This window comes from Somniosus microcephalus, chromosome 31 (genome assembly GCF_052327205.1).
Source record: "Somniosus microcephalus isolate GS21.2 chromosome 31, FLI_Smic_1.0, whole genome shotgun sequence".
Taxonomy (NCBI): Eukaryota; Metazoa; Chordata; class Chondrichthyes; order Squaliformes; family Somniosidae; genus Somniosus; species Somniosus microcephalus.
This window is the reverse complement of record NC_141017.1, coordinates 40,972,176-40,983,381: the sequence shown is the minus strand read 5'-3', so window position 1 is coordinate 40,983,381 and position 11,206 is coordinate 40,972,176. Positions and strand designations below refer to the sequence as shown.

The 11,206-nt window shown below is 49.9% G+C and overlaps 1 protein-coding gene across 1 annotated transcript in view; it reads left to right on the top strand.

The window, feature by feature from the left end:
• Positions 1–3,979: 3,979 nt before the first annotated feature.
• LOC147097805 (3',5'-cyclic-AMP phosphodiesterase 4D-like) overlaps positions 3,980–11,206 on the top strand; it is a 66,311-nt gene continuing 59,084 nt past the window's right edge. Inside the window, exons 1-3 of the mRNA XM_085971924.1 lie at positions 3,980–4,056; positions 6,644–6,714; positions 9,842–9,885. The gene's annotated coding sequence lies outside the window, so the exon portion shown is untranslated. The remainder of the gene's footprint in view (positions 4,057–6,643; positions 6,715–9,841; positions 9,886–11,206) is intronic.

Genomic DNA, 11,206 nt, shown 5'->3' with positions numbered 1-11,206 from the left:
CCTAGGATGTGGGCCAGCATTTATTGCCCATCCCTAATTGCCCTTGAGAAGGTGGCGGTGAGCCGCCTTCTTGAACCACTGCAGTCCGTGCGGTGAAGGTACTCCCACAGTGCTGTTAGGTAGCGAGTTCCAGGACTTTGACCCAGCAACGATGAAGGATCGGCGATATACTTCTAAGTCAGGCTGGTGTGTGACTTGGAGGGGAACTTGGAGACGGTGGTGTTCCCATGCACCTGCTGCCCTTGTCCTTCTAGGTGGAAGAGGTCGCGGGTTTGGGAGGTGCTGCCGAAGAAGCCTTGGCGAGTTGCTGCAGTGCATCTTGTAGATGGTACACACTGCAGCCACGGTGCGCCGGTGGTGGAGGGAGTGAATGTTTAAGGCGGTGGATGGGGTGCCAATGAAGCTGGCTGTTTTGTCCTGGATGGTGTCGAGCTTCTTGAGTGTTGTTGGAACTACACTCATCCAGGCAAGTGGAGAGTATTCCATCACACTCCTCACTTGTGCCTTGTAGATGGTGGAAAGGCTTTGGGGAGTCAGGAGGTGAAACACTTGCCGCAGGATGCCTAGCCTCTGACCTGCTCTTGTTGTCACAGTATTTATGTGGCTGGTCCAGTTAAGTTTCTGGTCAATGGTGACCCCCGGGATGTTGATGGTGGGGTATTCGGTTATGGTAATACCGTTGAATGTCAAGGGGAGGTGGTTAGACTCTCACTTGTTGGAGATAGTCATTGCTTGACATTTCTGTGGCGTGAATGTTACCTGCCACTTATCAGCTCAAGCCTGAACATCGTCCAGGTCTTGTTGCATGCGGGCATGGACTGCTTCATTATCTCAGGAGTTGTGAATGGCGCTGAACACTGTGCAGTCATCAGTGAACATCCCCATTTCTGACCTTATGTTGGAGGGAAGGTCATTGATGAAGCAGCTGAAGATGGTTGGGCCTAGGACACTGCCCTGAGGAACTCCTGCAGCGATGTCCTGGGGCTGTGATGATTGATCTTCAACCACCACAACCATCTTCCTTTGTGCTAGGTATGACTCCAGCCAGTGGAGCGTTTTCCCCCCCGATTCCCATTAACTTCAGTTTTATTAGGGCTCCTTGATGCCACACTCAGTCAAATGCTGCCTTGATGTCAAGGGCAGTCATCTCACTTCTCTGGAATTCAGCTCCTTTATCCATGTTTGGACCAAGGCTGTAATGAGGTCAGGAGCCGAGTGGTCTTGGCGGAACCTAAACTGGGCATCAGTGAGCAGGTTATTGGTGAGTAAGTGCCGCTTGATAGCACTGTCGATGACACCTTCCATCACTTTGTTGATGATTGCGAGTAGACTGATGGGGCAGTAATTGGTCGGATTGGATTTGTCCTGCTTTTTGTGGACAGGACATACCTGAGCAGTTTTCTACATTGTCAGATAGATGCCAGTGTTGTAGTTGTACTGGAACAGCTTGGCTAGAGGCACGGCTAGTTCTGGAGCACAAGTCTTCAGCACGGTAGCCAGGATGTTGTCGGGGCCCATAGCCTTTGCTGTATCCAGTGCGCTCAGCCGTTTCTTGATATCACGTGGAGTGAATCGAATTGGCTGAAGACTGGCTTCTGTGATGGTGGGGACCTCAGGAGTAGGCCGATATGGATCATCCACTCGGCACTTCTGGCTGCAAACACTTCAGCCTTGTCTTTTGCACTCACGAGAATGGGGATATTCTTGGAGCCTCCTCCTCCCGTTAGTTGTTTAATTGTCCACCACCATTCACGACTGGATGTGGCAGGACTGCAGAGCTTTGATCTGATCCGTTGATTGTGGGATCACTTAACCCTGTCAAAAGCATGCTGCTTCTGCTTTTTAGCATGCATGTAGTCCTGTGTTGCAGCTTCCCCAGGTTGGCACCTCATTTTTAGGTACGCCTAGTGCTGCTCCTGACATGCTCTTCTACACTCCTTATTGAACCAGGGTTGGTCCCCTGGCTTGATGGTAATGGTAGAGTGAGGGATATGTCGGGCCATGAGGTTACAGATTGTGGTGAAATACAATTCTGCTGCTGATGGCCCACAGCGCCTCATGGATTCCCAGTTTTGAGCTGCTAGATCTGTTCTGAATCTATCCCATTTAGCACGGTGGTAGTGCCACACAACACGATGGAGGGTGTCCTCAGTGTGAAGACGGGACTTCTTCTCCTCAATGACTGTACGGTGGTCACTGCTGCCAATGCTGTCATGGACAGATGCATCTGCAACAGGAAGATTGGTGAGGACGAGGTCAAGTAGGTTTTTCCCTCTTGTTGGTTCGCTCACCACCTGTCGCAGGCCCAGACTGGCAGCTATGTGCTTCAGGACTCGGTCAGTTGTGGTGCTACTGAGTCACTCTTAGTGATGGACATTGAAGTCCCCAGAGTACATTCTGTGCCCTCGCTACTCTCAGTGCTTCTTCCAAATGGAGGGATACTGATTCATCAGCTGAGGGAGGGCGGTAGGTGGTAATCAGCAGGAGGTTTCCTTGCCCATGCATGACCTGAAGCCATGAGACTTCATGGGGTCTGGAGTCAATGTTGAGGACTCCCAGGGCCACTCCTTCCCGACTGTATACCACTGTGCCACCACCCCTGGTGGGTCTGACCTGCTGGTGGGACAGGACTTACCCAGGGATGGTGATGGAGGAGTTTGGGACATTGACTGAAAGGTATGATTTTGTGAGTATGACTAAGTCAGGCTGTTGCTTGACTAGTCTGTGGGACAGCTGTCCCAATTTTGGCACAAGTCCGCAGATGTTGGTGAGGAGGACTTTGCAGGGTCGACTGGGCCGTGTCCGTAGCCGGTGCCGAGGTCAATGCAGGGTGGTCCGTCCGGTTTCATTCTTATTGTTTATTGTAGCGTTTTTTTTACAACTGAGTGCCTTGCTGGGCCATTTCAGAGGGCAGTTAAGAGTCAACCACATATGGGTCTGGAGTCACATATCGGCCAGACCGGGTAAGGACAGCAGATCTCCTTCCCTGAAGGACATTAGTGAACCAGATGGGTTTTTACGACAATCCGGTAGTTTCATGGTCACCATTACTGAGACTAGCTTTTTATTCCAGCTGGTCCAGGTAAGTTCCCTGTCAGCGGTGACATCCTGGTAAATCTCCTCTGCACCCTCTAGTGCAATCGCATCTTTCCTGTAATGTGGTGACCAGAACTGTACACATTACTCTAGCTGTGACCTAACTAGTGTTTTATACAGTTCAAGCATAACTTCCCTGATCTTATATTCTGTGCCTCGGCTAATAAAGAAAAGTATCCCGTATGCCTTCTTAACCACCTTATCTACCTGTCCTGCTACCTTCAGGGATCTGTGGACATGCACTCCAAGGTCCCTCTGTTCTTCTGCACTTCTCAGTGTCCGACCATTTATAGTGTATTCCCTTGCCTTGTTAGCCCGCCCCACTTCACACTTCTTAAATTTATGATCTTAAATTTATGCTCTTGACTCACCAACCACTGAGAATAGGTTTACCCTATTTACCTTCTGAAAAACCCCGCCGAATGTTAAAACCTCTGTCAGATCTGCCCATAACTTCCCTGTTCCAGTGACGAGAGTCCCACCAACTCCAGTCTCCCCTCATAACTAAAGCCTCTCATCCTTGGTATCATCTGAGTAAATCCCTGTATATCCCTCTCTCTTTCTGTATCTCCTCATTCTGTCTCTCTCTCTATCTCTCCCTCTGCGTGTGTATCTCTGTCTTTCTTTATCTCTCCCTCCACCTATAACAACTTGCATTTATATAGCGCCTTTAATAAAGTAAAACATCCCAAGGTGCTTCACAGGAGCATTATCAAACTGTATCTGTGTCTTTCTTTCACTCTTTCTCTCCATCTCTCCCTCTGTCTATAACCATATCTCTTGTCTTTCTTTCTTATTCACTTGCTGTACCTCTCGCTCTGCCGATAACTATCTCAATCTCTCTGTACGTGTCTCTGTAGGGATTTTGTGGTCTGTGATCAGCCTGTCGGTCCATGTTGTCAACTCCTGTGTTTTCCTTTCAGACATACCGAGGACCTCATTGTCACTCCTTTTGCTCAGGTGAGTTCAAAGTTAAACAGCCTCTTACAGACTGTCTGTCTGTCTCTGTCTCTCACTCTCTCTCCACAACATTCTTCCAAAAATCACAAGTCAAATAAGAATCTCTCTCAAATTCCACTGCAGAATATTTGAAGAGGCATTGTTGTAAGTGGCGGGGCTGTGAGTCAGACACCAGCCGTCACCTCTGGGACCTGGGGTCATATCGAGCTTAGAGGGGATGAAGCTCTTCTCTGTCTGCTGAATGTATGGATTCAATGACTTTGTTCTTTCTCAATTCATTTCTAGTGGAATCGGATCACAGCAGAAAAAATAATCACTACTCCACACTAATTTGTGAGTCTTAGTCAGTCTTCTGGTTGGGTGGTGTGAGAAATGGGAAATCATAGAAACTGACAGCACAGAAGGAGGCTATTCGGCCCTCCGTGCCTGTACTGGGCTCTCTGAAAGAGCTCTCCAATTAGTCCCATTCCCCTATTCTTTCCCCATCTTTCCTTTTCAAAGATTTCCAGTTCCCTTTTGAAAGTTACTATTGAATCTGCTTCCACCGCCCTTTCAGGCAGCGCATTCCAGATCACAACAACTCGCTGCGTAAAATAATACTTCTCACCTCACCCTGGTTCTTTGGCCAATCACCTTCAATCTGTGTCCTCTGGTTACCGAACCTCCTGCCATTGGAAACACTTTCTCCTTATTTACTCTGTCAAAACCCCTCATGATTTTGAACACCTCAATTAAATCTCCCCTTAACCTTCTCTGCTCTAAGGAGAACAACCCCAGCTTCTCCAGTCTATCCACGTAACTGAAGTCCCTCATCCCTGGTATCCATGCTGTATCTGCCCTGGGAGTGTTTGACGGGACAGTGTAGAGGGAGCTTTACTCTGTATCTAACCTGTGCTGTATCTGCCCTGGGAGTGTTTGACGGGACAGTGCAGAGGGAGCTTTACTCTGTATCTAACCCGTGCTATACCTGCCCTGGGAGTGTTTGATGGGACAGTGTAGAGGGAGCTTTACTCTGTATCTAACCCATGCTGTACCTGCCCTGGGAGTGTTTGATGGGACAGTGTAGCGGGAGCTTTACTCTGTATCTAACCCATGCAGTACCTGAGCTGGGAGTGTTTGATGGGCCTCAACTGGAGTATTGTATCCAATTCTGGGCACCGCACTTTAGGAAGGATGTGAAGGCCTTAGAGAGGGTGCAGAAAAGATTTACGAGAATGATTCAAAGGATGAGGGACTTCAGTTACGTGGATAGATTGGACAAGCTGGGGTTGTTCTCCTTAGAGCAGTGAAGATTAAGAGGAGATTTGATAGAGGAGTTAAAAATCATGAGGGGTCTGGACAAAATAGATAAAGAGAAACTGTTCCCATTGACGGAAGGGTCGAGAACCGGAGGACACAGATTTAAGATGATTGGCAAAAGAACCAAAGGCGACATAAGAAAAAACTTTTTTACGTAATGAGTGGCTAAGATCTGCAATGCACTGCCTGAAAGGGTGCTGGAGGCAGATTCAATCACAGCTTTCAAAAGGGAATTGGATAAGTACCTGAAAGAGAAAAAATTGCAGGGCTACAGGGAAAGGGCGGGGGAGTGGGACTAGCTGAGCTGCTCTTGCAGAGAGCCGGCACGGGCTCGACAGGCCGAATGGCCTTCTTCCATGCTGTAACCATTCTATGATTATATGCCCTGGGAGTGTTTGACAGGACAGTGTAGAGTGAGCTTTACTCTGTATCTAACCTGTGCTGTACCTGCCGTGGCAGTGTTTGATGGGACAGTGTAGAGGGAGCTTTACTCTGTATCTAACCCGTGCTGTACCTGCCCTGGGAGTGTTTGATGGGACAGTGTAGAGGGAGCTTTACTCTGTATCTAACCCGTGCTGTACCTGCCCTGGGAGTGTTTGACAGGACAGTGTAGAGGAAGCTTTACTCTGTATCTAACCCGTGCTGTACCTGCCCTGGGAGTGTTTGATGGGAGAGTGTAGAGGGAGCTTTACTCGGTATCTAACCCGTGCTGTACCTGCCCTGGGAGTGTTTGATGGGACAGTGTAGAGGGAGCTTTACTCTGTATCTAACCCGTTCTGTACCTGCCCTGGGAGTGTTTGACAGGACAGTGTAGAGGGAGCTTTACTCTGTATCTAATCTGTGCTGTACCTGCCCTGGCAGTGTTTGATGGGACAGTGCAGAGGGAGCTTTACTCTGTATCTAACCTGTGCTGTACCTGCCCTGGGAGTGTTTGATGGGACAGTGCAGAGGGAGCTTTACTCTGTATCTAACCCGTGCTGTATCTGCCCTGGGAGTGTTTGATGGGACAGTGTAGAGGGAGCTTTACTCTGTATCTAACCCCGTGCTGTACCTGCCCTGGGAGTGTTTGATGGGACAGTGTAGAGGGAGCTTTACTCTGTATCTAACCCGTGCTGTACCTGCCCTGGGAGTGTTTGATGGGACAGTGCAGAGGGAGCTTTACTCTGTACCTAACCTGTCCTGTACCTGCCCTGGCAGTGTTTGATGGGACAGTGTAGAGGGAGATTTACTCTGTATCTAACCCCATGTTGTTCTGCCCTTTGCTTATTGCTTTCTCTCTTCCCCTCAGATCCTAGCGAGTTTGCGCAGTGTGAGAAACAACTTCACTGTTCTGGCCAACACTCAAGGACCTCCTAATAAGTGAGTATCAGATACCCGCTGGAGACAGCCAATCACAGCACACAGTGTGGAGCAGTCACACACCAATCACAGCGCAGTCCCGTGCCACCAATTATTCTGTCATTCGCTAAGGGGAAACACGATAACTGCTCACCACCCAATCAGAAGTGCAGATTCGGGTCCTGTGACTTATCTGTGACCTATCACAGGTTACATGGAATTCCATTGATTGTACAGCACAGAAACAGGCCATTCAGCCCAGCTGGTCTATGCCGGTCTTTATACTCCACACCAGCCTCCTCCCACTCTAATGATCTCTTCTCACCCTGCTCCCATAACACCCCCATTCCCTTCTCCCCCCTGTATGCATCAAGCCTCCCCTTAAACGCATCAACACTATCTTCAGCCGCTTCATGTGACAGCGAGTTCCACATTCTCACCAGTCTCTGTGACCTACATTCCAACACTGACTTCAAAAGCACTTCAATGGCTGTAAAGCACTTCCTGAGGGCAGGAACAGCATTATGTAAATGCAAGTTTATTCTTTCTTTGTTTAAAGAGATTCCTCCTCAATTCTTTATTTGATCTGGTAATGACTATCTTATGTTTATGCCCCCTTGTTCTGGACCTACCCACAAGTGGAAACAGTTTCTCCACATCCACCCTATCGAACCCCCTCGTCATTTTAAAGCCCTCCATCAGGAGAACCCCGGCCGAGGTCCCCCCCGCCCTCCCGGGAATCCCGGTGCACACCCTCCCCCCTGCCACCGGAGAATCCCGGCCTATCCCCCACTGGAGAATCTCAGCGGATTTCCAGCCGATTCTCTTCGGCTGAGGTTTTGGGTTGTTTGTCTGGGGTGAGCTGCCCCTGGTGCTGGTGAAAGGTGGAATTGGTTACGAGGAACACTATTGCACTCAGACTGAACCTCAAACACATTCAGCATGAACATTAACTCAGAGGGAGTCCACACAAAGAATCTGTGCACACGCTCAGTACTCCCACCAGTGAGCAACCAGCTTCTTGTGTACACTCTGAGCACTCCCTCTGCATTAACATTCATATCCCAGGATTTGTCTGCGTAGATTCTGAACACTGGGAAACAGCCCACAGACCAGATTGAAGGCAGGCATCTTGAACAGGCTTTAACCTTCCTGCCTGACACTCCAGTGCAGTACTGAGGGAGTGCTGCACTGTCGGAGGTGCCGTTTTTCGGATGAGATGTTAAACCGAGGACCCGTCTGCTCTCTCAGGTAGACATAAAAGATTCCACGGCCACTATTTCGAAGAGCAGGGGAGTTCTACCTGGTGTTCTGGCCAATATTTATCCCTCAATCAACATAACAAAAAAACCCAGATTATTTGGTCATTATCACATTGCTGTTTGTGGGAGCTTGCTGTGCGCAAATTGGCTGCCGTGTTTCCCGCATTGACTACACGTCAAAAAAGTATTTCATTGGCTGTAAAGCACTTTGAGACGTCCGGTGGTCATGAAAGGCGCTATAGAAATGAAAGTCTTTTTGCCTACTCGGTGCTGTGGCGTAGTGTTTGCTATTGTCCTCCAGAGGGCAGTACCTGCCTGCACTGACTGGTGCCAGTGACAGTGAGAAGTGCTGCAGACACTGAGTTACTGCAGGGCAGGCACAGCACAGGGAGGGTATTCCTGGCTGATATAAGGCAGTGTGGGTGCTGTGCCTGTTAGAACGTACACTGTAGACACCAATAATAAAACAATACCACATCAAATCAGGGAGTGGAAACACTACACATCACGATTTACTCGCGTCTCTGCCTCCATTTCTTACATTTCTGCGTGTATCGTGTCTGCGCTGTCTGCGTGTTTCCTGTCTGCGTGTATCGTGTCTGCGTGTATCCTGTCTGCATGTTTCCTGTCTGCATGTTTCCTGTCTGCGTGTTTCCTGTCTGCATGTATCCTGTCTGCGTGCTACCTGCATGTTTCCTGTCTGCATATTTCCTGTCTGCGTGTTTCCTGTCTGCGTGTATCGTGTCTGCATGTTTCCTGTCTGCATGTTTCCTGTCTGCGTGTTTCCTGTCTGCATGTATCCTGTCTGCGTGCTACCTGCATGTTTCCTGTCTGCGTGTTTCCTGTCTGCGTGTTTCCTGTCTGCATGTATCCTGTCTGCGTGCTACCTGCATGTTTCCTGTCTGCATATTTCCTGTCTGCGTGTTTCCTGTCTGCGTGTATCGTGTCTGCGCGTATCCTGTCTGCATGTTTCCTGTCTGCATGTTTCCTGTCTGCGTGTTTCCTGTCTGCGTGTTTCCTGTCTGCATGTATTCTGTCTGCGTGCTACCTGCATGTTTCCAGTCTGCATATTTCCTGTCTGCGTGTTTCCTGTCTGCGTGTTTCCTGTCTGCATGTATTCTGTCTGCGTGCTACCTGCATGTTTCCTGTCTGCATATTTCCTGTCTGCGTGTTTCCTGTCTGCGTGTATCGTGTCTGCGTGTATCGTATCTCTGCTGTCTGCGTGTATCGTGTCTGCATGCTGTCTTGGTGTATCGTGTCTGCGTGCTATCTGCATCTATCCTGTCTGCATGTTTCCTGTCTGTGTGTGTGTATCATGTCTGCGTGCTATCTGCGTGTATCGTGTCTGCGTATATCGTGTCTGCGTGCTGTCTTAGTGTATCGTGTCTGCGTGCTATCTGCATCTATCCTGTCTGCGTGTTTCCTATCTGCGTGTTTCCTGTCTGCGTGTGTGTATCGTGTCTACGTGTTTCCTGTCTGCGTGTTTCCTGTCTGCGTGTTGCCTGTCTGCGTGTTTCCTGTCTGCGTGTTGCCTGTCTGCGTGTTGCCTGTCTGCGTGTTGCCTGTCTGCGTGTTGCCTGTCTGCGTGTTGCCTGTCTGCGTGTTTCCTGTCTGCGTGTTTCCTGTCTGCGTGTTTCCTGTCTGCGTGTTGCCTGTCTGCGTGTTGCCTGTCTGCGTGTTTCCTGTCTGCGTGTATCCTGTCTGCGTGTTGCCTGTCTGCGTGTTGCCTGTCTGCGTGTTTCCTGTCTGCGTGTATCCTGTCTGCGTGTTGCCTGTCTGCGTATTTCCTGTCTGCGTGTTGCCTGTCTGCGTGTTTCCTGTCTGCGTGTATCCTGTCTCTCTGTGCCGCACGTTACATGAACTTGTTTTTCTATTTTCCTCCACAGGAGGTCTCCAGTGGGACCACAGCCTGCTCTCTGCACCCTGTCAGGTAATGAAACCTCTCACATAGCAAAGGAACTGAAGAGCTCACAGTTCCTGCAGCCGCTGTTCAATGGAGGGAGTAGCTCATGTCCATTGCAATCCCTGCAAGTCGGGTGTTCACAGTGTCAGCTTCAAAACCCCTGCAGACAACTGACAGCATGCAGAATCCCGCAGTAGATACAGTCCCCATCAGTTCACTGTCCCATTAAACACTCCCAGGGCAGGTACAGCACGCGGTTAGATACAGAGTAAAGCTCCCTCTACACTGTCCCATCAAACACTCCCAGGGCAGGTACAGCACAGGTTAGATACAGAGTAAAGCTCCCTTTACACTGTCCCATTAAACACACACCCAGGGCAGGTACAGCACGGGTTAGATACAGAGTAAAGCTCCCTCTACACTGTCCCATCAAACACTCCCAGGGCAGGTACAGCATGGGGTTAGATACAGAGTAAAGCTCCCTCTACACTGTCCCATCAAACACTCCCAGGGCAGGTACCGCACGGGTTAGATACAGAGTAAAGCTCCCTCTACACTGTCCCATCAAACACTCCCAGGGCAGGTACAGCACGGGTTAGATACAGAGTAAAGCTCCCTCTACACTGTCCCATCAAACACTCCCAGGGCAGGTACAGCACGGGTTAGATACAGAGTAAAGCTCCCTCTACACTGTCCCATCAAACACTCCCAGGGCAGGTACAGCACGGGTTAGATACAGATTAAAGCTCCCTCTACACTGTCCCATCAAACACTCCCAGGGCAGGTACAGCACGGGTTAGATACAGAGTAAAGCTCCCTCTACACTGTCCCATCAAACACTCCCAGGGCAGGTACAGCACGAGTTAGATACAGAGTAAAGCTCCCTCTACACTGTCCCATCAAACACTCCCAGGGCAGGTACAGCACGGGTTAGATACAGATTAAAGCTCCCTCTACACTGTCCCCATCAAACACTCCCAGGGCAGGTACAGCATGGGGTTAGATACAGATTAAAGCTCCCTCTACACTGTCCCATCAAACACTCCCAGGCCATGTCGCACTGATCTACAGTCCAATCGACTGGTTAGAAAGAGCAGAATCTTTCTGCGACCCACCCCCTCCGCCTTCCCCTCCACTCCACTGCTCCCCCTCCAACCACCCCCTCCATCTCTGCTCCTCCCCTCCGCCCCTCTACCTTTGCCCCTCCCTCTCCCTCCACCCCTCATCCCTTCCCCCACCTCCTCCCCCTCTGTCACTCTGGCCCTCCCCTCCGTCCCTGTGGGGGTGTGAGAGAGTGAGTGTGTGAGGGTATGGTGAAGGGCAGTGTGCGCTATCTCTGGGCAGTACG